The 24,790-nt window shown below is 43.6% G+C and overlaps 19 non-coding genes across 19 annotated transcripts; all 19 read left to right on the top strand.

The window, feature by feature from the left end:
- The first annotated feature begins 5 nt into the window (after nucleotides 1–5).
- Nucleotides 6–88, top strand: TRNAL-AAG (transfer RNA leucine (anticodon AAG)). The gene has a single exon. It is a non-coding gene; the product is annotated as a tRNA-Leu (tRNA).
- A 1,016-nt stretch (nucleotides 89–1,104) lies between these two features.
- On the top strand, nucleotides 1,105–1,187 carry TRNAL-UAG (transfer RNA leucine (anticodon UAG)). Its single transcript has one exon. It is a non-coding gene; the product is annotated as a tRNA-Leu (tRNA).
- Nucleotides 1,188–1,819: 632 nt separating this feature from the next.
- TRNAL-CAG (transfer RNA leucine (anticodon CAG)) lies at nucleotides 1,820–1,902 on the top strand. The gene has a single exon. It is a non-coding gene; the product is annotated as a tRNA-Leu (tRNA).
- Nucleotides 1,903–3,916: 2,014 nt separating this feature from the next.
- Nucleotides 3,917–3,999, top strand: TRNAL-CAG (transfer RNA leucine (anticodon CAG)). The gene has a single exon. It is a non-coding gene; the product is annotated as a tRNA-Leu (tRNA).
- Nucleotides 4,000–5,298: 1,299 nt separating this feature from the next.
- On the top strand, nucleotides 5,299–5,381 carry TRNAL-UAG (transfer RNA leucine (anticodon UAG)). The gene has a single exon. It is a non-coding gene; the product is annotated as a tRNA-Leu (tRNA).
- Nucleotides 5,382–7,394: 2,013 nt separating this feature from the next.
- TRNAL-UAG (transfer RNA leucine (anticodon UAG)) lies at nucleotides 7,395–7,477 on the top strand. The gene has a single exon. It is a non-coding gene; the product is annotated as a tRNA-Leu (tRNA).
- A 907-nt stretch (nucleotides 7,478–8,384) lies between these two features.
- On the top strand, nucleotides 8,385–8,467 carry TRNAL-AAG (transfer RNA leucine (anticodon AAG)). Its single transcript has one exon. It is a non-coding gene; the product is annotated as a tRNA-Leu (tRNA).
- A 1,024-nt stretch (nucleotides 8,468–9,491) lies between these two features.
- Nucleotides 9,492–9,574, top strand: TRNAL-UAG (transfer RNA leucine (anticodon UAG)). The gene has a single exon. It is a non-coding gene; the product is annotated as a tRNA-Leu (tRNA).
- Nucleotides 9,575–10,481: 907 nt separating this feature from the next.
- Nucleotides 10,482–10,564, top strand: TRNAL-AAG (transfer RNA leucine (anticodon AAG)). Its single transcript has one exon. It is a non-coding gene; the product is annotated as a tRNA-Leu (tRNA).
- A 1,027-nt stretch (nucleotides 10,565–11,591) lies between these two features.
- TRNAL-UAG (transfer RNA leucine (anticodon UAG)) lies at nucleotides 11,592–11,674 on the top strand. The gene has a single exon. It is a non-coding gene; the product is annotated as a tRNA-Leu (tRNA).
- A 632-nt stretch (nucleotides 11,675–12,306) lies between these two features.
- TRNAL-CAG (transfer RNA leucine (anticodon CAG)) lies at nucleotides 12,307–12,389 on the top strand. Its single transcript has one exon. It is a non-coding gene; the product is annotated as a tRNA-Leu (tRNA).
- Nucleotides 12,390–13,686: 1,297 nt separating this feature from the next.
- Nucleotides 13,687–13,769, top strand: TRNAL-UAG (transfer RNA leucine (anticodon UAG)). Its single transcript has one exon. It is a non-coding gene; the product is annotated as a tRNA-Leu (tRNA).
- A 632-nt stretch (nucleotides 13,770–14,401) lies between these two features.
- TRNAL-CAG (transfer RNA leucine (anticodon CAG)) lies at nucleotides 14,402–14,484 on the top strand. Its single transcript has one exon. It is a non-coding gene; the product is annotated as a tRNA-Leu (tRNA).
- Nucleotides 14,485–17,605: 3,121 nt separating this feature from the next.
- Nucleotides 17,606–17,688, top strand: TRNAL-UAG (transfer RNA leucine (anticodon UAG)). Its single transcript has one exon. It is a non-coding gene; the product is annotated as a tRNA-Leu (tRNA).
- Nucleotides 17,689–19,427: 1,739 nt separating this feature from the next.
- Nucleotides 19,428–19,510, top strand: TRNAL-UAG (transfer RNA leucine (anticodon UAG)). The gene has a single exon. It is a non-coding gene; the product is annotated as a tRNA-Leu (tRNA).
- A 632-nt stretch (nucleotides 19,511–20,142) lies between these two features.
- TRNAL-CAG (transfer RNA leucine (anticodon CAG)) lies at nucleotides 20,143–20,225 on the top strand. Its single transcript has one exon. It is a non-coding gene; the product is annotated as a tRNA-Leu (tRNA).
- Nucleotides 20,226–21,524: 1,299 nt separating this feature from the next.
- Nucleotides 21,525–21,607, top strand: TRNAL-UAG (transfer RNA leucine (anticodon UAG)). The gene has a single exon. It is a non-coding gene; the product is annotated as a tRNA-Leu (tRNA).
- Nucleotides 21,608–22,239: 632 nt separating this feature from the next.
- TRNAL-CAG (transfer RNA leucine (anticodon CAG)) lies at nucleotides 22,240–22,322 on the top strand. The gene has a single exon. It is a non-coding gene; the product is annotated as a tRNA-Leu (tRNA).
- Nucleotides 22,323–24,609: 2,287 nt separating this feature from the next.
- TRNAL-AAG (transfer RNA leucine (anticodon AAG)) lies at nucleotides 24,610–24,692 on the top strand. Its single transcript has one exon. It is a non-coding gene; the product is annotated as a tRNA-Leu (tRNA).
- The last annotated feature ends 98 nt before the right edge of the window (nucleotides 24,693–24,790 follow it).

Raw genomic sequence — 24,790 nt, 5'->3', positions numbered from 1 at the left:
ATGTGGTCAGGATGGCCGAGTGGTCTAAGGCGCTGCGTTAAGGCCGCAGTCTCTCCTGGAGGCGTGGGTTCGAATCCCACTTCTGACAAAACTTTAAGTCCATTTTGTCTCTGAGTTCTTTTAGAATCTCAGCTAAAAATTGGCAGTGCATAAAATATCTGAATAAGTAACAAACTTCAGTTTCAACTGCAAATTAATTTGCCCAATTCTGTCTTCAAGCTCGTGTAATATTCTTCTAGCACTCGTGGTGTTTTATGTGTTTTTTGGGGGGTGCTTAAAAAGTCCCTTTTATTAATGAAATGGGTTACATTCAGTCTTGTGATATTTTTGGTTTCCAATAAGTAGATTGTTAATTTTATGTAACCTCATTTTCTAATGCTCCATTCAAGAGATGTTTCCACTATGAAATGCAGAGCAAGGGGAAAGAGCACAAGTGATAGAGCGAGTGAGTGAGAAGGGGTGTTGAGGAAGGAGAGAATGAAACAAAGACAGAGTGAGTGAACGGCAGGTAGGCCTAGAAGAGGAGACTAGAAGTGAAGGCGACATACTTTTCCCTGCTTTTGACCTCCCACCCATCCCAAACCGACCACAAACGTACCATCTATGCAACGTTGGTATGCAGAAATTCACGCCTCAGCCAGTGAGGGTGAGTCCCAGGCCAGGGGCTAGAGAGCAAAAGACTGCATGTGCTCAGACGTTCCCTGCTAGGGACAGTTGATCTGAAACAAGGTCTTCACTCTTGTATCCAGCAAGGATCTAGAAATCCTGCATGAATCTGCAAGGCACAATGACAGCACACATTTGCATAATATGCCCCACCTTCTGCCTTCCTACTTCCTGTGCAGTAGTTGTTTGTGTAGAGAGAGAGGTCGCAGGCAAGGTAATTTTGTGAGTCGGATACAGGACCCTAAAAAGCTGGTGAGAGGTATGAGGAAGCATAAAAATTGCACACCTGTGAAATGAAATGCTTTCACATGTGATCTTCTGTGTTTATTGTCCTGTGCATAAAGTTGCACCTTGTGTTTGAAGGTTTAAATTATTTCAGGCTTGCATGGAGGCAGAAATTTCTGAGTGACTTTTATACATTTCTTAAGACTCTTCACTGTCAGGATGGCCGAGTGGTCTAAGGCGCTGTGTTTAGGCCGCAGTCTCCTCTGGAGGCGTGGGTTCAAATCTCACTTCTGACATGACTTTTTGAGATATAATCTCCTTTTTCAGGTTAACATCTGATGGAAGTTGCATCTGTTGGTCTTCACCTGGGATGTGATTCCGTCCTCATCTAGTCAAGAGAGCTGGGGTTTCTCATATATTTCGGTTGTATAAAGTCTTGCTGACAAAGTGCAGTCCTTACTATATGAGCATAGGACCCATGTAAGAGCTCATCTGGAAGAGTCATGCTCTTGTATGCCCTGGCCAGACAGGCCATGCAAATATGGAAGAATGCCTAGCATCTGGTAGACAGTTGGACTCCAGCACACTTACAGCAATTTCCTCAGGGCTGTGATCAGGGGCTGCTTAGATTTGCGTATTCCACCCTATGTTGTGACATTGAAATTCCTTGTTGAATTTGCTTTAGCTAGCCAAGAGGGGGCTGTTGACTCAATTTCAAAGCAGCTTTGGGCCGTTCAAGTGGCTGGTTAATAGCACTTTCTCTTTGTACGCCTTAAAGGTCTAAAGAGTTCTTCATAGGTACTGCTCTCTATGGATTGTTCAAAGATCTGTTGGAAGTACTTATAATAGGATAAATAAATTGAGGGCATGCCTTTTCGGTACCCCACTTGCATGGCTGTCTGGCCTGTGGAAGGCTTTACAAATGCAAGTCAGGATGGCCGAGTGGTCTAAGGCGCTGTGTTCAGGTCGCAGTCTCTTTTGGAGGCGTGGGTTCAAATCCCACTTCTGACAATTGTGTGTTTACTCTACTTTTTTCTTGAGAGAGAAAAAATCAGATCATTTCCCTCACAATGGCTTATATGGTTGTCTACTTGGAAAAGTGCAGTGAGTTTTTTTCTTGCTCTCGCCACTCATGACCTAAGATGTGTGCTTTTTTTGGTTCACAATATCTTTCCCTCTCTGTAGATGATCAAGCAACATGTGGTCAGGATGGCCGAGTGGTCTAAAGCACTGCGTTAAGGCCGCAGTCTCTCCTGGAGGTGTGGGTTCGAATCCCACGTCTGACAAAACTTTAAGTCCATTTTGTCTCTGAGTTCTTTTAGAATCTCAGCTAAAAATTGGCAGTGCATATAATATCTGAATAAGTAACAAACTTCAGTTTCAACTGCAAATTAATTTGCCCAATTCTGTCTTCAAGCTCGTATAATATTCTTCTAGCACTCGTGGTATTTTATGTGTTTTTTGGGGGGTGCTTAAAAAGTCCCTTTTATTAATGAAATGGGTTACATTCAGTCTTGTGATATTTTTGGTTTCCAATAAGTAGATTGTTAATTTTATGTAACATCATTTTCTAATGCTCCATTCAAGAGATGTTTCCACTATGAAATGCAGAGCAAGGGGAAAGAGCACAAGTGATAGAGCGAGTGAGTGAGAAGGGGTGTTGAGGATGGAGAGAATGAAACAAAGACAGAGTGAGCGAACGGCAGGTAGGCCTAGAAGAGGAGACTAGAAGTGAAGGCGACATACTTTTCCCTGCTTTTGACCTCCCACCCATCCCAAACCGACCACAAACGTACCATCTATGCAACGTTGGTATGCAGAAATTCACGCCTCAGCCAGTGAGGGTGAGTCCCAGGCCAGGGGCTAGAGAGCAAAAGACTGCATGTGCTCAGACGTTCCCTGCTAGGGACAGTTGATCTGAAACAAGGTCTGCACTCTTGTATCCAGCAAGGATCTAGAAATCCTGCATGAATCTGCAAGGCACAATGACAGCACACATTTGCATAATATGCCCCACCTTCTGCCTTCCTACTTCCTGTGCAGTAGTTGTTTGTGTAGAGAGAGAGGTCGCAGGCAAGGTAATTTTGTGAGTCGGATACAGGACCCTAAAAAGCTGGTGAGAGGTATGAGGTATTCTAAAAGCATAAAAATTGTACACCTGTGAAATGAAATGCTTTCACATGTGATCTTCTGTGTTTATTGTCCTGTGCATAAAGTTGCACCTTGTGTTTGAAGGTTTAAATTATTTCAGGCTTGCATGGAGGCAGAAATTTCTGAGTGACTTTTATACATTTCTTAAGACTCTGCTCTGTCAGGATGGCCGAGTGGTCTAAGGCGCTGTGTTTAGGCCGCAGTCTCCCCTGGAGGCATGGGTTCGAATCCCACTTCTGACATGACTTTTGGAGATGTAATCTCCTTTTTCAGGTTAACATCTAATGGAAGTTGCATCTGTTGGTCTTCACCTGGGATGTGATTCCGTCCTCATCTAGTCAAGAGAGCTGGGGTTTCTCATATATTTCGGTTGTATAAAGTCTTGCTGACAAAGTGCAGTCCTTACTATATGAGCATAGGACCCATGTAAGAGCTCATCTGGAAGAGTCATGCTCTTGTATGCCCTAGCCAGACAGGCCATGCAAATATGGAAGAATGCCTAGCATCTGGTAGACAGTTGGACTCCAGCACACTTACGGCAATTTCCTCAGGGCTGTGATCAGGGGCTGCTTAGATTTGCGTATTCCACCCTATGTTGTGACATTGAAATTCCTTGTTGAATTTGCTTTAGCTAGCCAAGAGGTGGCTGTTGACTCAATTTCAAAGCAGCTTTGGGCCGTTCAAGTGGCTGGTTAATAGCACTTTCTCTTTGTACGCCTTAAAGGCATAAAGAGTTCTTCATAGGTACTGCTCTCTATGGATTGTTCAAAGATCTGTTGGAAGTACTTATAATAGGATAAATAAATTGAGGGCATGCTTTTTCGGTACCCCACTTGCATGGCTGTCTGGCCTGTGGAAGATTCTATAAGTGCAAGTCAGGATGGCCGAGCGGTCTAAGGCGCTGCGTTCAGGTCGCAGTCTCTTCTGGAGGCGTGGGTTCAAATCCCACTTCTGACAATTGTGTGTTTACTCTACTTTTTTCTTGGGAGAGAAAAAATCAGATCATTTCCCTCACATGGGCTTATATGGTTGTCTACTTGGAAAAGTGCAGTGAGTTTTTTTCTTGCTCTAGCCACTCATGACTTAAGATGTGTGCTTTTTTTGGTTCACAATATCTTTCCCTCTCTGTAGATGATCAAGCAACGTGTGGTCAGGATGGCCGAGTGGTCTAAGGCGCTGCGTTAAGTCCGCAGTCTCTCCTGGAGGCGTGGGTTCGAATCCCACTTCTGAAAAACCTTTAAGTCCATTTTGTCTCTGAGTTCTTTTAGAATCTCAGCTAAAAATTGGCAGTGCATATAATATCTGAATAAGTAACAAACTTCAGTTTCAACTGCAAATTAATTTGCCCAATTCTGTCTTCAAGCTCGTATAATATTCTTCTAGCACTCGTGGTGTTTTATGTGTTTTTTGGGGGGTGCTTAAAAAGTCCCTTTTATTAATGAAATGGGTTACATTCAGACTTGTGATATTTTTGGTTTCCAATAAGTAGATTGTTAATTTTATGTAACCTCATTTTCTAATGCTCCATTCAAGAGATGTTTCCACTATGAAATGCAGAGCAAGGGGAAAGAGCACAAGTGATAGAGCGAGTGAGTGAGAAGGGGTGTTGAGGAAGGAGAGAATGAAACAAAGACAGAGTGAGTGAACGGCAGGTAGGCCTAGAAGAGGAGACTAGAAGTGAAGGCGACATATTTTTCCCTGCTTTTGACCTCCCACCCATCCCAAACCGACCACATACGTACCATCTATGCAACGTTGGTATGCAGAAATTCACGCCTCAGCCAGTGAGGGTAAGTCCCAAGCCAGGGGCTAGAGAGCTAAAGACTGCATGTGCTCAGACGTTCCCTGCTAGGGACAGTTGATCTGAAACAAGGTCTGCTCTCTTGTATCCAGCAAGGATCTAGAAATCCTGCATGAATCGGCAAGGCACAATGACAGCACACATTTGCATAATATGCCCTACCTTCTGCCTTCCTACTTCCTGTGCAGTAGTTGTTTGTGTAGAGAGAGAGGTCGCAGGCAAGGTAATTTTGTGAGTCGGATACAGGACCCTAAAAAGCTGGTGAGAGGTATGAGGTATTCTAAAAGCATAAAAATTGTACACCTGTGAAATGAAATGCTTTCACATGTGATCTTCTGTGTTTATTGTCCTGTGCATAAAGTTGCACCTTGTGTTTGAAGGTTTAAATTATTTCAGGCTTGCATGGAGGCAGAAATTTCTGAGTGACTTTTATACATTTCTTAAGACTCTGCTCTGTCAGGATGGCCGAGTAGTCTAAGGCGCTGTGTTTAGGCCGCAGTCTCCTCTGGAGGCGTGGGTTCGAATCCCACTTCTGACATGACTTTTGGAGATGTAATCTCCTTTTTCAGGTTAACATCTGATGGAAGTTGCATCTGTTGGTCTTCACCTGGGATGTGATTCCGTCCTCATCTAGTCAAGAGAGCTGGGGTTTCTCATATATTTCGGTTGTATAAAGTCTTGCTGACAAAGTGCAGTCCTTACTATATGAGCATAGGACCCATGTAAGAGCTCATCTGGAAGAGTCATGCTCTTGTATGCCCTGGCCAGACAGGCAATGCAAATATGGAAGAATGCCTAGCATCTGGTAGACAGTTGGACTCCAGCACACTTACGGCAATTTCCTCAGGGCTGTGATCAGGGGCTGCTTAGATTTGCGTATTCCACCCTATGTTGTGACATTGAAATTCCTTGTTGAATTTGCTTTAGCTAGCCAAGAGGTGGCTGTTGACTCAATTTCAAAGCAGCTTTGGGCCGTTCAAGTGGCTGGTTAATAGCACTTTCTCTTTGTACGCCTTAAAGGTCTAAAGAGTTCTTCATAGGTACTGCTCTCTATGGATTGTTCAAAGATCTGTTGGAAGTACTTATAATAGGATAAATAAATTGAGGGCATGCCTTTTCGGTACCCCACTTGCATTGCTGTCTGGCCTGTGGAAGGTTCCACAAATGCAAGGCAGGATGGGTGAGTGGTCTAAGGCGCTGCTTTCAGGTCGCAGTCTCTTCTGGAGGCGTGGGTTCAAATCCCACTTCTGACAATTGTGTGTTTACTCTACTTTTTTCTTGAGAGAGAAAAAAATAGATCATTTCCCTCACATGGGCTTATATGGTTGTCTACTTGGAAAAGTGCAGTGAGTTTTTTTCTTGCTCTAGCCCTCATGACCTAAGATGTGTGCTTTTCTTGGTTCACAATATCTTTCCCTCTCTGTAGATGATCAAGCAACATGTGGTCAGGATGGCCGAGTGGTCTAAGGCGCTGCGTTAAGGCCGCAGTCTCTCCTGGAGGCGTGGGTTCGCATCCCACTTCTGACAAAACTTTAAGTCCATTTTGTCTCTGAGTTCTTTTAGAATCTCAGCTAAAAATTGGCAGTGCATAAAATATCTGAATAAGTAACAAACTTCAGTTTCAACTGCAAATTAATTTGCCCAATTCTGTCTTCAAGCTCGTGTAATATTCTTCTAGCACTCGTGGTGTTTTATGTGTTTTTTGGGGGGTGCTTAAAAAGTCCCTTTTATTAATGAAATGGGTTACATTCAGTCTTGTGATATTTTTAGTTTCCAATAAGTAGATTGTTAATTTTATGTAACCTCATTTTCTAATGCTCCATTCAAGAGATGTTTCCACTATGAAATGCAGAGCAAGGGGAAAGAGCACAAGTGATAGAGCGAGTGAGTGAGAAGGGGTGTTGAGGAAGGAGAGAATGAAACAAAGACAGAGTGAGTGAACGGCAGGTAGGCCTAGAAGAGGAGACTAGAAGTGAAGGCGACATACTTTTCCCTGCTTTTGACCTCCCACCCATCCCAAACCGACCACAAACGTACCATCTATGCAACGTTGGTATGCAGAAATTCACGCCTCAGCCAGTGAGGGTGAGTCCCAGGCCAGGGGCTAGAGAGCAAAAGACTGCATGTGCTCAGACGTTCCCTGCTAGGGACAGTTGATCTGAAACAAGGTCTGCTCTCTTGTATCCAGCAAGGATCTAGAAATCCTGCATGAATCTGCAAGGCACAATGACAGCATACATTTGCATAATATGCCCCGCCTTCTGCCTTCCTACTTCCTGTGCAGTAGTTGCTTGTGTAGAGAGAGAGGTCGCAGGCAAGGTAATTTTGTGAGTAGGATACAGGACCCTAAATAGCTGGTGAGAGGTATGAGGTATTCTAAAAGCATAAAAATTGTACACCTGTGAAATGAAATACTTTCACATGTGATCTTCTGTGTTCATTGTCCTGTGCATAAAGTTGCACCTTGTGTTTGAAGGTTTAAATTATTTCAGGCTTGCATGGAGGCAGAAATTTCTGAGTGACTTTTATACATTTCTTAAGACTCTGCACTGTCAGGATGGCCGAGTGGTCTAAGGCGCTGTGTTTAGGCCGCAGTCTCCTCTGGAGGCGTGGGTTCGAATCCCACTTCTGACATGACTTTTGGAGATGTAATCTCCTTTTTCAGGTTAACATCTGATGGAAGTTGCATCTGTTGGTCTTCACCTGGGATGTGATTCCGTCATCATCTAGTCAAGAGAGCTGGGGTTTCTCATATATTTCGGTTGTATAAAGTCTTGCTGACAAAGTGCAGTCCTTACTATATGAGCATAGGACCCATGTAAGAGATCATCTGGAAGAGTCACGCTCTTGTATGCCCTGGCCAGACAGGCCATGCAAATATGGAAGAATGCCTAGCATCTGGTAGACAGTTGGACTCCAGCACACTTACGGCAATTTCCTCAGGGCTGTGATCAGGGGCTGCTTAGATTTGCGTATTCCACCCTATGTTGTGACATTGAAATTCCTTGTTGAATTTGCTTTAGCTATCCAAGAGGTGGCTGTTGACTCAATTTCAAAGCAGCTTTGGGCCGTTCAAGTGGCTGGTTAATAGCACTTTCTCTTTGTACGCCTTAAAGGTCTAAAGAGTTCTTCATAGGTACTGCTCTCTATAGATTGTTCTAAGATCTGTTGGAAGTACTTATAATAGGATAAATAAATTGAGGGCATGCCTTTTCGGTACCCCACTTGCATGGCTGTCTGGCCTGTGGAAGGTTCCACAAATGCAAGTCAGGATGGCCGAGTTGCCTAAGGCGCTGCGTTCAGGTCGCAGTCTCTTCTGGAGGCGTGGGTTCAAATCCCACTTCTGACAATTGTGTGTTTACTCTACTTTTTTCTTGAGAGAGAAAAAATCAGATCATTTCCCTCACATGGGCTTATATGGTTGTCTACTTGGAAAAGTGCAGTGAGTTTTTTTCTTGCTCTAGCCACTCATGACCTAAGATGTGTGCTTTTTTTGGTTCACAATATCTTTCCCTCTCTGAAGATGATCAAGCAACATGTGGTCAGGATGGCCGAGTGGTCTAAGGCGCTGCGTTAAGGCCGCAGTCTCTCCTGGAGGCGTGGGTTCGAATCCCACTTCTGACAAAACTTTAAGTCCATTTTGTCTCTGAGTTCTTTTAGAATCTCAGCTAAAAATTGGCAGTGCATATAATATCTGGATAAGTAACAAACTTCAGTTTCAACTGCAAATTAATTTGCCCAATTCTGTCTTCAAGCTCGTATAATATTCTTCTAGCACTCGTGGTGTTTTATGTGTTTTTTGGGGGTTGCTCAAAAAGTCCCTTTTATTAATGAAATGGGTTACATTCAGTCTTGTGATATTTTTGGTTTCCAATAAGTAGATTGTTAATTTTATGTAACCTCATTTTCTAATGCTCCATTCAAGAGATGTTTCCACTATGAAATGCAGAGCAAGGGGAAAGAGCACAAGTGATAGAGCGAGTGAGTGAGAAGGGGTGTTGAGGAAGGAGAGAATGAAACAAAGACAGAGTGAGTGAACGGCAGGTATGCCTAGAGGAGGAGACTAGAAGTGAAGGCGACATACTTTTCCCTGCTTTTGACCTCCCACCCATCCCAAACCGACCACAAACGTACCATCTATGCAACGTTGGTATGCAGAAATTCACGCCTCAGCCAGTGAGGGTGAGTCCCAGGCCAGGGGCTAGAGAGCAAAAGACTGCATGTGCTCAGATGTTCCCTGCTAGGGACAGTTGATCTGAAACAAGGTCTGCACTCTTGTATCCAGCAAGGATCTAGAAATCCTGCATGAATCTGCAAGGCACAATGACAGCACACATTTGCATAATATGCCCCACCTTCTGCCTTCCTACTTCCTGTGCAGTAGTTGTTTGTGTAGAGAGAGAGGTCGCAGGCAAGGTAATTTTGTGAGTCGGATACAGGACCCTAAAAAGCTGGTGAGAGGTATGAGGTATTCTAAAAGCATAAAAATTGTACACCTGTGAAATGAAATGCTTTCACATGTGATCTTCTGTGTTTATTGTCCTGTGCATAAAGTTGCACCTTGTGTTTGAAGGTTTAAATTATTTCAGGCTTGCATGGAGGCAGAAATTTCTGAGTGACTTTTATACATTTCTTAAGACTCTGCTCTGTCAGGATGGCCGAGTGGTCTAAGGCGCTGTGTTTAGGCCGCAGTCTCCTTTGGAGGTGTGGGTTCGAATCCCACTTCTGACATGACATTTGGAGATGTAATCTCCTTTTTCAGGTTAACATCTGATGGAAGTTGCATCTGTTGGTCTTCACCTGGGATGTGATTCCGTCCTCATCTAGTCAAGAGAGCTGGGGTTTCTCATATATTTCGGTTGTATAAAGTCTTGCTGACAAAGTGCAGTCCTTACTATATGAGCATAGGACCCATGTAAGAGCTCATCTGGAAGAGTCATGCTCTTGTATGCCCTGGCCAGACAGGCCATGCAAATATGGAAGAATGCCTAGCATCTGGTAGACAGTTGGACTCCAGCACACTTACGGCAATTTCCTCAGGGCTGTGATCAGGGGCTGCTTAGATTTGCGTATTCCACCCTATGTTGTGACATTGAAATTCCTTGTTGAATTTGCTTTAGCTAGCCAAGAGGTGGCTGTTGACTCAATTTCAAAGCAGCTTTGGGCCGTTCAAGTGGCTGGTTAATAGCACTTTCTCTTTGTACGCCTTAAAGGCATAAAGAGTTCTTCATAGGTACTGCTCTCTATGGATTGTTCAAAGATCTGTTGGAAGTACTTATAATAGGATAAATAAATTGAGGGCATGCTTTTTCGGTACCCCACTTGCATGGCTGTCTGGCCTGTGGAAGGTTCTATAAATGCAAGTCAGGATGGCCGAGTGGTCTAAGGCGCTGCGTTCAGGTCGCAGTCTCTTCTGGATGCGTGGGTTCAAATCCCACTTCTGACAATTGTGTGTTTACTCTACTTTTTTCTTGAGAGAGAAAAAATCAGATCATTTCCTTCACATGGGCTTATATGGTTGTCTACTTGGAAAAGTGCAGTGAGTTTTTTTCTTGCTCTAGCCACTCATGACCTAAGATGTGTGCTTTTTTTGGTTCACAATATCTTTCCCTCTCTGTAGATGATCAAGCAACATGTGGTCAGAATGGCCGAGTGGTCTAAGGCACTGCGTTAAGGCCGCAGTCTCTCCTGGAGACGTGGGTTCGAATCCCACTTCTGACAAAACTTTAAGTCCATTTTGTCTCTGAGTTCTTTTAGAATCTCAGCCAAAAATTGGCAGTGCATATAATATCTGAATAAGTAACAAACTTCAGTTTCAACTGCAAATTAATTTGCCCAATTCTGTCTTCAAGCTCGTATAATATTCTTCTAGCACTCGTGCTGTTTTATGTGTTTTTTGGGGGGTGCTTAAAAAGTCCCTTTTATTAATGAAATGGGTTACATTCAGTCTTGTGATATTTTTGGTTTCCAATAAGTAGATTGTTAATTTTATGTAACCTCATTTTCTAATGCTCCATTCAAGAGATGTTTCCACTATGAAATGCAGAGCAAGGGGAAAGAGCACAAGTGATAGAGCGAGTGAGTGAGAAGGGGTGTTGAGGATGGAGAGAATGAAACAAAGACAGAGTGAGTGAATGGCAGGTAAGCCTAGAAGAGGAGACTAGAAGTGAAGGCGACATACTTTTCCCTGCTTTTGAACTCCCACCCATCCCAAACCGACCACAAACGTACCATCTGTGCAACGTTGGTATGCAGAAATTCACGCCTCAGCCAGTGAGGGTGAGTCCAAGGCCAGGGGCTAGAGAGCAAAAGACTGCATGTGCTCAGACGTTCCCTGCTAGGGACAGTTGATCTGAAACAAGGTCTGCTCTCTTGTATCCAGCAAGGATCTAGAAATCCTGCATGAATCTGCAAGGCACAATGACAGCATACATTTGCATAATATGCCCCACCTTCTGCCTTCCTACTTCCTGTGCAGTAGTTGTTTGTTTAGAGAGAGAGGTCGCAGGCAAGGTAATTTTGTGAGGAGTAGGATACAGGACCCTAAATAGCTGGTGAGAGGTATGAGGTATTCTAAAAGCATAAAAATTGTACACCTGTGAAATGAAATGCTTTCACATGTGATCTTCTGTGTTTATTGTCCTGTGCATAAAGTTGCACCTTGTGTTTGAAGGTTTAAATAATTTCAGGCTTGCATGGAGGCAGAAATTTCTGAGTGACTTTTATACATTTCTTAAGACTCTGCTCTGTCAGGATGGCCGAGTGGTCTAAGGCGCTGTGTTTAGGCCGCAGTCTCCTCTGGAGGCGTGGGTTCGAATCCCACTTCTGACATGACTTTTGGAGATGTAATCTCCTTTTTCAGGTTAACATCTGATGGAAGTTGCATCTGTTGGTCTTCACCTGGGATGTGATTCCGTCCTCATCTAGTCAAGAGAGCTGGGGTTTCTCATATATTTCGGTTGTATAAAGTCTTGCTGACAAAGTGCAGTCCTTACTATATGAGCATAGGACCCATGTAAGAGCTCATCTGGAAGAGTCATGCTCTTGTATGCCCTGGCCAGACAGGCCATGCAAATATGGAAGAATGCCTAGCATCTGGTAGACAGTTGGACTCCAGCACACTTACGGCAATTTCCTCAGGGCTGTGATCAGGGGCTGCTTAGATTTGCGTATTCCACCCTATGTTGTAACATTGAAATTCCTTGTTGAATTTGCTTTAGCTAGCCAAGAGGGGGCTGTTGACTCAATTTCAAAGCAGCTTTGGGCCGTTCAAGTGGCTGGTTAATAGCACTTTCTCTTTGTACGCCTTAAAGGTCTAAAGAGTTCTTCATAGGTACTGCTCTCTATGGATTGTTCAAAGATCTGCTGGAAGTACTTATAATAAGATAAATAAATTGAGGGCATGCCTTTTCGGTACCCCACTTGCATGGCTGTCTGGCCTGTGGAAGGTTTTACAAATGCAAGTCAGGATGGCCGAGTGGTCTAAGGTGCTGTGTTCAGGTCGCAGTCTCTTTTGGAGGCGTGGGTTCAAATCCCACTTCTGACAATTGTGTGTTTACTCTACTTTTTTCTTGAGAGAGAAAAAATCAGATCATTTCCCTCACAATGGCTTATATGGTTGTCTACTTGGAAAAGTGCAGTGAATTTTTTCTTGCTCTCGCCACTCATGACCTAAGATGTGTGCTTTTTTTGGTTCACAATATCTTTCCCTCTCTGTAGATGATCAAGCAACATGTGGTCAGGATGGCCGAGTGGTCTAAAGCACTGCGTTAAGGCCGCAGTCTCTCCTGGAGGTGTGGGTTCGAATCCCACGTCTGACAAAACTTTAAGTCTATTTTGTCTCTGAGTTCTTTTAGAATCTCAGCTAAAAATTGGCAGTGCATATAATATCTGAATAAGTAACAAACTTCAGTTTCAACTGCAAATTAATTTGCCCAATTCTGTCTTCAAGCTCGTATAATATTCTTCTAGCACTCGTGGTGTTTTATGTGTTTTTTGGGGGTGCTTAAAAAGTCCCTTTTATTAATGAAATGGGTTACATTCAGTCTTGTGATATTTTTGGTTTCCAATAAGTAGATTGTTAATTTTATGTAACATCATTTTCTAATGCTCCATTCAAGAGATGTTTCCACTATGAAATGCAGAGCAAGGGGAAAGAGCACAAGTGATAGAGCGAGTGAGTGAGAAGGGGTGTTGAGGAAGGAGAGAATGAAACAAAGACAGAGTGAGTGAACGGCAGGTAGGCCTAGAAGAGGAGACTAGAAGTGAAGGCGACATACTTTTCCCTGCTTTTGACCTCCCACCCATCCCAAACCGACCACAAACGTACCATCTATGCAACGTTGGTATGCAGAAATTCACGCCTCAGCCAGTGAGGGTGAGTCCCAGGCCAGGGGCTAGAGAGCAAAAGACTGCATGTTCTCAGAAGTTCCCTGCTAGGGACAGTTGATCTGAAACAAGGTCTGCACTCTTGTATCCAGCAAGGATCTAGAAATCCTGCATGAATCTGCAAGGCACAATGACAGCACACATTTGCATAATATGCCCCACCTTCTGCCTTCCTACTTCCTGTGCAGTAGTTGTTTGTGTAGAGAGAGGGGTCGCAGGCAAGGTAATTTTGTGAGTCAGATACAGGACCCTAAAAAGCTGGTGAGATGTATGAGGTATTCTAAAAGCATAAAAATTGTACACCTGTGAAATGAAATGCTTTCACATGTGATCTTCTGTGTTTATTGTCCTGTGCATAAAGTTGCACCTTGTGTTTGAAGGTTTAACTTATTTCAGGCTTGCATGGAGGCAGAAATTTCTGAGTGACTTTTATACATTTCTTAAGACTCTGCTCTGTCAGGATGGCCGAGTGGTCTAAGGCGCTGTGTTTAGGCCGCAGTCTCCTCTGGAGGCGTGGGTTCGAATCCCACTTCTGACATGACTTTTGGAGATGTAATCTCCTTTTTCAGGTTAACATCTGATGGAAGTTGCATCTGTTGGTCTTCACCTGGGATGTGATTCCGTCCTCATCTAGTCAAGAGAGCTGGGGTTTCTCATATATTTCGGTTGTATAAAGTCTTGCTGACAAAGTGCAGTCCTTACTATATGAGCATAGGACCCATGTAAGAGCTCATCTGGAAGAGTCATGCTCTTGTATGCCCTGGCCAGACAGGCCATGCAAATATGGAAGAATGCCTAGCATCTGGTAGACAGTTGGACTCCAGCACACTTACGGCAATTTCCTCAGGGCTGTGATCAGGGGCTGCTTAGATTTGCGTATTCCACCCTATGTTGTGACATTGAAATTCCTTGTTGAATTTGCTTTAGCTAGCCAAGAGGTGGCTGTTGACTCAATTTCAAAGCAGCTTTGGGCCGTTCAAGTGGCTGGTTAATAGCACTTTCTCTTTGTACGCCTTAAAGGTCTAAAGAGTTCTTCATAGGTACTGCTCTCTATGGATTGTTCAAAGATCTGTTGGAAGTACTTATAATAGGATAAATAAATTGAGGGCATGCTTTTTCGGTACCCCACTTGCATGGCTGTCTGGCCTGTGGAAGGTTCTATAAATGCAAGTCAGGATGGCCAAGTGGTCTAAGGCGCTGCGTTCAGGTCGCAGTCTCTTCTGGAGGCGTGGGTTCAAATCCCACTTCTGACAATTGTGTGTTTACTCTACTTTTTTCTTGGGAGAGAAAAAATCAGATCATTTCCCTCACATGGGCTTATATGGTTGTCTACTTGGAAAAGTGCAGTGAGTTTTTTTCTTGCTCTAGCCACTCATGACCTAAGATGTGTGCTTTTTTTGGTTCACAATATCTTTCCCTCTCTGTAGATGATCAAGCAACGTGTGGTCAGGATGGCCGAGTGGTCTAAGGCGCTGCGTTAAGTCCGCAGTCTCTCCTGGAGGCGAGGGTTCGAATCCCACTTCTGAGAAACCTTTAAGTCCATTTTGTCTCTGAGTTCTTTTAGAATCTCAGCTAAAAATTGGCAGTGCATATAATATCTGAATAAGTAACAAACTTCAGTTTCAACTGCAAATTAATTTGCCCAATTCTGTCTTCAAGCTCGTATAATATTCTTCTAGCACTCGTGGTGTTTTATGTGTTTTTTGGGGGGTGCTTAAAAAGTCCCTTTTATTAATGAAATGGGTTACATTCAGACTTGTGATATTTTTGGTTTCCAATAAGTAGATTGTTAATTTTATGTAACCTCATTTTCTAATTCTCCATTCAAGAGATGTTTCCACTATGAAATGCAGAGCAAGGGGAAAGAGCACAAGTGATAGAGCGAGTGAGTGAGAAGGGGTGTTGAGGAAGGAGAGAATGAAACAAAGACAGAGTGAGTGAACGGCAGGTAGGCCTAGAAGAGGAGACTAGAAGTGAAGGCGACATACTTTTCCCTGCTTTTGACCTCCCACCCATCCCAAACCGACCACATACGTACCATCTATGCAACGTTGGTATGCAGAAATTCACGCCTCAGCCAGTGAGGGTAAGTCCCAGGCCAGGGGCTAGAGAGCAAAAGACTGCATGTGCTCAGACGTTCCCTGCTAGGGACAGTTGATCTGAAACAAGGTCTGCTCTCTTGTATCCAGCAAGGATCTAGAAATCCTGCATGAATCTGCAAGGCACAATGACAGCATACATTTGCATAATTTGCCCCACCTTCTGCCTTCCTACTTCCTGTGCAGTAGTTGTTTGTGTAGAGAGAGAGGTCGCATGCAAGGTAATTTTGTGAGTAGGATACAGGACCCTAAATAGCTGGTGAGAGGTATGAGGTATTCTAAAAGCATAAAAATTGTACACCTGTGAAATGAAATGCTTTCACATGTGATCTTCTGTGTTTATTGTCCTGTGCATAAAGTTGCACCTTGTGTTTGAAGGTTTAAATTATTTCAGGCTTGCATGGAGGCAGAAATTTCTGAGTGACTTTTATACATTTCTTAAGACTCTGCACTGTCAGGATGGCCGAGTGGTCTAAGGCGCTGTGTTTAGGCCGCAGTCTCCTCTGGAGACGTGGGTTCGAATCCCACTTCTGAAATGACTTTTGGAGATGTAATCTCCTTTTTCAGGTTAACATCTGATGGAAGTTGCATCTGTTGGTCTTCACCTGGGATGTGATTCCGTCCTCATCTAGTCAAGAGAGCTGGGGTTTCTCATATATTTCGGTTGTATAAAGTCTTGCTGACAAAGTGCAGTCCTTACTATATGAGCATAGGACCCATGTAAGAGCTCATCTGGAAGAGTCATGCTCTTGTATGCCCTGGCCAGACAGGCCATGCAAATATGGAAGAATGCCTAGCATCTGGTAGACAGTTGGACTCCAGCACACTTACGGCAATTTCCTCAGGGCTGTGATCAGGGGCTGCTTAGATTTGCGTATTCCACCCTATGTTGTGACATTGAAATTCCTTGTTGAATTTGCTTTAGCTAGCCAAGAGGTGGCTGTTGACTCAATTTCAAAGCAGCTTTGGGCCGTTCAAGTGGCTGGTTAATAGCACTTTCTCTTTGTACGCCTTAAAGGCATAAAGAGTTCTTCATAGGTACTGCTCTCTATGGATTGTTCAAAGATCTGTTGGAAGTACTTATAATAGGATAAATAAATTGAGGGCATGCTTTTTCGGTACCCCACTTGCATGGCTGTCTGGCCTGTGGAAGGTTCTATAAATGCAAGTCAGGATGGCCGAGTGGTCTAAGGCGCTGCGTTAAGTCCGCAGTCTCTCCTGGAGGCGAGGGTTCGAATCCCACTTCTGAGAAACCTTTAAGTCCATTTTGTCTCTGAGTTCTTTTAGAATCTCAGCTAAAAATTGGCAGTGCATATAATATCTGAATAAGTAACAAACTTCAGTTTCAACTGCAAATTAATTTGCCCAATTCTGTCTTCAAGCTCGTATAATATTCTTCTAGCACTCGTGGTGTTTTATGTGTTTTTTGGGGGGTGCTTAAAAAGTCCCTTTTATTAATGAAATGGGTTACATTCAGACTTGTGATATTTTTGGTTTCCAATAAGTAGATTGTTAATTTTATGTAACCTCATTTTCTAATTCTCCATTCAAGAGATGTTTCCACTATGAAATGCAGAGCAAGGGGAAAGAGCACAAGTGATAGAGCGAGTGAGTGAGAAGGGGTGTTGAGGAAGGAGAGAATGAAACAAAGACAGAGTGAGTGAACGGCAGGTAGGCCTAGAAGAGGAGACTAGAAGTGAAGGCGACATACTTTTCCCTGCTTTTGACCTCCCACCCATCCCAAACCGACCACATACGTACCATCTATGCAACGTTGGTATGCAGAAATTCACGCCTCAGCCAGTGAGGGTAAGTCCCAGGCCAGGGGCTAGAGAGCAAAAGACTGCATGTGCTCAGACGTTCCCTGCTAGGGACAGTTGATCTGAAACAAGGTCTGCTCTCTTGTATCCAGCAAGGATCTAGAAATCCTGCATGAATCTGCAAGGCACAATGACAGCATACATTTGCATAATTTGCCCCACCTTCTGCCTTCCTACTTCCTGTGCAGTAGTTGTTTGTGTAGAGAGAGAGGTCGCATGCAAGGTAATTTTGTGAGTAGGATACAGGACCCTAAATAGCTGGTGAGAGGTATGAGGTATTCTAAAAGCATAAAAATTGTACACCTGTGAAATGAAATGCTTTCACATGTGATCTTCTGTGTTTATTGTCCTGTGCATAAAGTTGCACCTTGTGTTTGAAGGTTTAAATTATTTCAGGCTTGCATGGAGGCAGAAATTTCTGAGTGACTTTTATACATTTCTTAAGACTCTGCACTGTCAGGATGGCCGAGTGGTCTAAGGCGCTGTGTTTAGGCCGCAGTCTCCTCTGGAGACGTGGGTTCGAATCCCACTTCTGACATGACTTTTGGAGATGTAATCTCCTTTTTCAGGTTAACATCTGATGGAAGTTGCATCTGTTGGTCTTCACCTGGGATGTGATTCCGTCCTCATCTAGTCAAGAGAGCTGGGGTTTCTCATATATTTCGGTTGTATAAAGTCTTGCTGACAAAGTGCAGTCCTTACTATATGAGCATAGGACCCATGTAAGAGCTCATCTGGAAGAGGCATGCTCTTGTATGCCCTGGCCAGACAGGCAATGCAAATATGGAAGAATGCCTAGCATCTGGTAGACAGTTGGACTCCAGCACACTTACGGCAATTTCCTCAGGGCTGTGATCAGGGGCTGCTTAGATTTGCGTATTCCACCCTATGTTGTGACATTGAAATTCCTTGTTGAATTTGCTTTAGCTAGCCAAGAGGTGGCTGTTGACTCAATTTCAAAGCAGCTTTGGGCCGTTCAAGTGGCTGGTTAATAGCACTTTCTCTTTGTACGCCTTAAAGGCATAAAGAGTTCTTCATAGGTACTGCTCTCTATGGATTGTTCAAAGATCTGTTGGAAGTACTTATAATAGGATAAATAAATTGAGGGCATGCTTTTTCGGTACCCCACTTGCATGGCTGTCTGGCCTGTGGAAGGTTCTATAAATGCAAGTCAGGATGGCCGAGTGGTCTAAGGCGCTGCGTTAAGTCCGCCGTCTCTCCTGGAGGCGAGGGTTCGAATCCCACTTCTGAGAAACCTTTAAGTCCATTTTGTCTCTGAGTTCTTTTAGAATCTCAGCTAAAAATTGGCAGTGCATATAATATCTGAATAAGTAACAAACTTCAGTTTCAACTGCAAATTAATTTGCCCAATTCTGTCTTCAAGCTCGTATAATATTCTTCTAGCACTCGTGGTGTTTTATGTGTTTTTTGGGGGGTGCTTAAAAAGTCCCTTTTATTAATGAAATGGGTTACATTCAGACTTGTGATATTTTTGGTTTCCAATAAGTAGATTGTTAATTTTATGTAACCTCATTTTCTAATTCTCCATTCAAGAGATGTTTCCACTATGAAATGCAGAGCAAGGGGAAAGAGCACAAGTGATAGAGCGAGTGAGTGAGAAGGGGTGTTGAGGAAGGAGAGAATGAAACAAAGACAGAGTGAGTGAACGGCAGGTAGGCCTAGAAGAGGAGACTAGAAGTGAAGGCGACATACTTTTCCCTGCTTTTGACCTCCCACCCATCCCAAACCGACCACATACGTACCATCTATGCAACGTTGGTATGCAGAAATTCACGCCTCAGCCAGTGAGGGTAAGTCCCAGGCCAGGGGCTAGAGAGCAAAAGACTGCATGTGCTCAGACGTTCCCTGCTAGGGACAGTTGATCTGAAACAAGGTCTGCTCTCTTGTATCCAGCAAGGATCTAGAAATCCTGCATGAATCTGCAAGGCACAATGACAGCATACATTTGCATAATTTGCCCCACCTTCTGCCTTCCTACTTCCTGTGCAGTAGTTGTTTGTGTAGAGAGAGAGGTCGCATGCAAGGTAATTTTGTGAGTAGGATACAGGACCCTAAATAGCTGGTGAGAGGTATGAGGTATTCTAAAAGCATAAAAATTGTACACCTGTGAAATGAAATGCTTTCACATGTGATCTTCTGTGTTTATTGTCCTGTGCATAAAGTTGCACCTTGTGTTTGAAGGTTTAAATTATTTCAGGCTTGCATGGAGGCAGAAATTTCTGAGTGACTTTTATACATTTCTTAAGACTCTGCACTGTCAGGATGGCCGAGTGGTCTAAGGCGCTGTGTTTAGGCCGCAGTCTCCTCTGGAGACGTGGGTTCGAATCCCACTTCTGACATGACTTTTGGAGATGTAATCTCCTTTTTCAGGTTAACATCTGATGGAAGTTGCATCTGTTGGTCTTCACCTGGGATGTGATTCCGTCCTCATCTAGTCAAGAGAGCTGGGGTTTCTCATATATTTCGGTTGTATAAAGTCTTGCTGACAAAGTGCAGTCCTTACTATATGAGCATAGGACCCATGTAAGAGCTCATCTGGAAGAGGCATGCTCTTGTATGCCCTGGCCAGACAGGCAATGCAAATATGGAAGAATGCCTAGCATCTGGTAGACAGTTGGACTCCAGCACACTTACGGCAATTTCCTCAGGGCTGTGATCAGGGGCTGCTTAGATTTGCGTATTCCACCCTATGTTGTGACATTGAAATTCCTTGTTGAATTTGCTTTAGCTAGCCAAGAGGTGGCTGTTGACTCAATTTCAAAGCAGCTTTGGGCCGTTCAAGTGGCTGGTGAATAGCACTTTCTCTTTGTACGCCTTAAAGGCATAAAGAGTTCTTCATAGGTACTGCTCTCTATGGATTGTTCAAAGATCTGTTGGAAGTACTTATAATAGGATAAATAAATTGAGGGCATGCTTTTTCGGTACCCCACTTGCATGGCTGTCTGGCCTGTGGAAGATTCTATAAGTGCAAGTCAGGATGGCCGAGCGGTCTAAGGCGCTGCGTTCAGGTCGCAGTCTCTTCTGGAGGCGTGGGTTCAAATCCCACTTCTGACAATTGTGTGTTTACTCTACTTTTTTCTTGGGAGAGAAAAAATCAGATCATTTCCCTCACATGGGCTTATATGGTTGTCTACTTGGAAAAGTGCAGTGAGTTTTTTTCTTGCTCTAGCCACTCATGACTTAAGATGTGTGATTTTTTTGGTTCACAATATCTTTCCCTCTCTGTAGATGATCAATCAACGTGTGGTCAGGATGGCCGAGTGGTCTAAGGCGCTGCGTTAAGTCCGCAGTCTCTCCTGGAGGCGTGGGTTCGAATCCCACTTCTGAAAAACCTTTAAGTCCATTTTGTCTCTGAGTTCTTTTAGAATCTCAGCTAAAAATTGGCAGTGCATATAATATCTGAATAAGTAACAAACTTCAGTTTCAACTGCAAATTAATTTGCCCAATTCTGTCTTCAAGCTCGTATAATATTCTTCTAGCACTCGTGGTGTTTTATGTGTTTTTTGGGGGGTGCTTAAAAAGTCCCTTTTATTAATGAAATGGGTTACATTCAGACTTGTGATATTTTTGGTTTCCAATAAGTAGATTGTTAATTTTATGTAACCTCATTTTCTAATGCTCCATTCAAGAGATGTTTCCACTATGAAATGCAGAGCAAGGGGAAAGAGCACAAGTGATAGAGCGAGTGAGTGAGAAGGGGTGTTGAGGAAGGAGAGAATGAAACAAAGACAGAGTGAGTGAACGGCAGGTAGGCCTAGAAGAGGAGACTAGAAGTGAAGGCGACATATTTTTCCCTGCTTTTGACCTCCCACCCATCCCAAACCGACCACATACGTACCATCTATGCAACGTTGGTATGCAGAAATTCACGCCTCAGCCAGTGAGGGTAAGTCCCAGGCCAGGGGCTAGAGAGCTAAAGACTGCATGTGCTCAGACGTTCCCTGCTAGGGACAGTTGATCTGAAACAAGGTCTGCTCTCTTGTATCCAGCAAGGATCTAGAAATCCTGCATGAATCGGCAAGGCACAATGACAGCATACATTTGCATAATATGCCCCACCTTCTGCCTTCCTACTTCCTGTGCAGTAGTTGTTTGTGTAGAGAGAGAGGTCGCATTCAAGGTAATTTTGTGAGTAGGATACAGGACCCTAAATAGCTGGTGAGAGGTATGAGGTATTCTAAAAGCATAAAAATTGTACACCTGTGAAATGAAATGCTTTCACATGTGATCTTCTGTGTTTATTGTCCTGTGCATAAAGTTGCACCTTGTGTTTGAAGGTTTAAATTATTTCAGGCTTGCATGGAGGCAGAAATTTCTGAGTGACTTTTATACATTTCTTAAGACTTTGCACTGTCAGGATGGCCGAGTGGTCTAAGGCGCTGTGTTTAGGCCGCAGTCTCCTCTGGAGGCGTGGGTTCGAATCCCACTTCTGACATGACTTTTGGAGATGTAATCTCCTTTTTCAGGTTAACATCTGATGGAAGTTGCATCTGTTGGTCTTCACCTGGGATGTGATTCCGTCCTCATCTAGTCAAGAGAGCTGGGGTTTCTCATATATTTCGGTTGTATAAAGTCTTGCTGACAAAGTGCAGTCCTTACTATATGAGCATAGTACCCATGTAAGAGCTCATCTGGAAGAGTCATGCTCTTGTATGCCCTGGCCAGACAGGCAATGCAAATATGGAAGAATGCCTAGCATCTGGTAGACAGTTGGACTCCAGCACACTTACGGCAATTTCCTCAGGGCTGTGATCAGGGGCTGCTTAGATTTGCGTATTCCACCCTATGTTGTGACATTGAAATTCCTTGTTGAATTTGCTTTAGCTAGCCAAGAGGTGGCTTTTGACTCAATTTCAAAGCAGCTTTGGGCCGTTCAAGTGGCTGGTTAATAGCACTTTCTCTTTGTACGCCTTAAAGGTCTAAAGAGTTCTTCATAGGTACTGTTCTCTAGGGATTGTTCAAAGATCTGTTGGAAGTACTTATAATAGGATAAATAAATTGAGGGCATGCCTTTTCGGTACCCCACTTGCATGGCTGTCTGGCCTGTGGAAGGTTCCACAAATTCAAGTCAGGATGGCCGAGTGGTCTAAGGCGCTGCGTTCAGGTCGCAGTCTCTTCTGGAGGCGTGGGTTCAAATCCCACTTCTGACAATTGTGTGTTTACTCTACTTTTTTCTTGAGAGAGAAAAAAATAGATCATTTCCCTCACATGGGCTTATATGGTTGTCTACTTGGAAAAGTGCAGTGAGTTTTTTTCTTGCTCTAGCCACTCACGACCTAAGATGTGTGCTTTTCTTGGTTCACAATATCTTTCCCTCTCTGTAGATGATCAAGCAACATGTGGTCAGGATGGCCGAGTGGTCTAAGGCGCTGCGTTAAGGCCGCAGTCTCTCCTGGAGGCGTGGGTCGAATCCCACTTCTGACAAAACTTTAAGTCCATTTTGTCTCTGAGTTCTTTTAGAATCTCAGCTAAAAATTGGCAGTGCATAAAATATCTGAATAAGTAACAAACTTCAGTTTAAACTGCAAATTAATTTGCCCAATTCTGTCTTCAAGCTCGTGTAATATTCTTCTAGCACTCGTGGTGTTTTATGTGTTTTTTGGGGGGTGCTTAAAAAGTCCCTTTTATTAATGAAATGGGTTCCATTCAGTCTTGTGATATTTTTGGTTTCCAATAAGTAGATTGTTAATTTTATGTAACCTCATTTTCTAATGCTCCATTCAAGAGATGTTTCCACTATGAAATGCAGAGCAAGGGGAAAGAGCACAAGTGATAGAGCGAGTGAGTGAGAAGGGGTGTTGAGGAAGGAGAGAATGAAACAAAGACAGAGTGAGTGAACGGCAGGTAGGCCTAGAAGAGGAGACTAGAAGTGAAGGCGACATACTTTTCCCTGCTTTTGACCTCCCACCCATCCCAAATCGACCACAAACGTACCATCTATGCAACGTTGGTATGCAGAAATTCACGCCTCAGCCAGTGAGTGGGAGTCCCAGGCCAGGGGCTAGAGAGCAAAAGACTGCATGTGCTCAGACGTTCCCTGCTAGGGACAGTTGATCTGAAACAAGGTCTGCACTCTTGTATCCAGCAAGGATCTAGAAATCCTGCATGAATCTGCAAGGCACAATGACAGCATACATTTGAATAACATGCCCCACCTTCTGCCTTCCTACTTCCTGTGCAGTAGTTGTTTGTGTAGAGAGAGAGGTCACAGGCAAGGTAATTTTGTGAGTAGGATACAGGACCCTAAATAGCTGGTGAGAGGTATGAGGTATTCTAAAAGCATAAAAATTGTACACCTGTGAAATGAAATGCTTTCACATGTGATCTTCTGTGTTTATTGACCTGTGCATAAAGTTGCACCTTGTGTTTGAAGGTTTAAATTATTTCAGGCTTGCATGGAGGCAGAAATTTCTGAGTGACTTTTATACATTTCTTAAGACTCTGCACTGTCAGGATGGCCGAGTGGTCTAAGGAGCTGTGTTTAGGCCGCAGTCTCCTCTGGAGGCGTGGGTTCAAATCCCACTTCTGACATGACTTTTGGAGATGTAATCTCCTTTTTCAGGTTAACATCTGATGGAAGTTGCATCTGTTGGTCTTCACCTGGGATGTGATTCCGTCCTCATCTAATCAAGAGAGCTGGGGTTTCTCATATATTTCGGTTGTATAAAGTCTTGCTGACAAAGTGCAGTCCTTACTATATGAGCATAGGACCCATGTAAGAGCTCATCTGGAAGAGTCATGCTCTTGTATGCCCTGGCCAGACAGGCCATGCAAATATGGAAGAATGCCTAGCATCTAGTAGACAGTTGGACTCCAGCACACTTACGGCAATTTCCTCAGGGCTGTGATCAGGGGCTGCTTAGATTTGCGTATTCCACCCTATGTTGTGACATTGAAATTCCTTGTTGAATTTGCTTTAGCTAGCCAAGAGGTGGCTGTTGACTCAATTTCAAAGCAGCTTTGGGCCTTTCAAGTGGCTGGTTAATAGCACTTTCTCTTTGTACGCCTTAAAGGTCTAAAGAGTTCTTCATAGGTACTGCTCTCTATGGATTGTTCAAAGATCTGTTGGAAGTACTTATAATAGGATAAATAAACTGAGGGCATCCCTTTTCGGTACCCCACTTGCATGGCTGTCTGGCCTGTGGAAGGTTCCACAAATGCAAGTCAGGATGGCCGAGTGGTCTAAGGCGCGGCGTTCAGGTCGCAGTCTCTTCTGGAGGTGTGGGTTCAAATCCCACTTCTGACAATTGTGTGTTTACTCTACTTTTTTCTTGAGAGAGAAATAATCAGATCATTTCCCTCACATGGGCTTCTATGGTTGTCTGCTTGGAAAAGTGCAGTGAGTTTTTTTCTTGCTCTAGCCACTCATGACCTAAGATGTGTGCTTTTTTTGGTTCACAATTTCTTTCCCTCTCTGTAGATAATCAAGCAAATGTGGTCAGGATGGCCGAGTGGTCTAAGGCGCTGCGTTAAGGCCGCAGTCTCTCCTGGAGGCGTGGGTTCGAATCCCACGTCTGACAAAACTTTAAGTCCATTTTGTCTCTGAGTTCTTTTAGAATCTCAGCAAAAAATTGGCAGTGCATATAATATCTGAATAAGTAACAAACTTCAGTTTCAA

The sequence above is a fragment of the Lissotriton vulgaris genome, chromosome 8 (genome assembly GCF_964263255.1).
Source record: "Lissotriton vulgaris chromosome 8, aLisVul1.2, whole genome shotgun sequence".
Classification (NCBI taxonomy): Eukaryota; Metazoa; Chordata; class Amphibia; order Caudata; family Salamandridae; genus Lissotriton; species Lissotriton vulgaris.
Note: the sequence above shows the minus strand (reverse complement) of the source record. Positions and strands in the feature narration are given on the sequence as shown.